Here is a 500-nt window from a genome sequence, read left to right as displayed (position 1 = left end):
TATATATATATATATATACATACTACATGGGCTGAAAAGTCCCGGGATTTTTCAATAGGCGCACTAGAAAATGAACATGATTCAGATTTCGAGAGGTTCATCTGTCACTAGTTTATGTATGAAGTTTCATGACATTTCGTTCATTCGTTTACAAGCTACAGTCGTTTAAATGGCGCTACTTTCGCCTTCGTTCTGTACCATCATGATAATACACCGTCACACACGTCCTTGAAAGCGATGGCCAAATTGGACCAATTACGATTCGAATTAGTTACTCATCCACCGTATTCTCCAGACTTGACCTCTAGCGATTATTATCTGTTCCCAAATCTTAAGCGGTGGCTCTAGAGAAAGAGATTCACATCGAATGAGGAAGTCATCGCGGAAACCGAGGCGTATTTCGAAGGCTTGGACGTTACATACTACAGAAAGGGCATCGAAATGTTGGAAAATCGCTATACCAAGTGTATCGCCCTCGAAGGCAACTATTATATGTTGAG

This window comes from Atta colombica, unplaced genomic scaffold, assembly GCF_001594045.1.
Source record: "Atta colombica isolate Treedump-2 unplaced genomic scaffold, Acol1.0 scaffold148, whole genome shotgun sequence".
NCBI classification, from domain to species: Eukaryota; Metazoa; Arthropoda; class Insecta; order Hymenoptera; family Formicidae; genus Atta; species Atta colombica.
Note: the sequence above shows the minus strand (reverse complement) of the source record.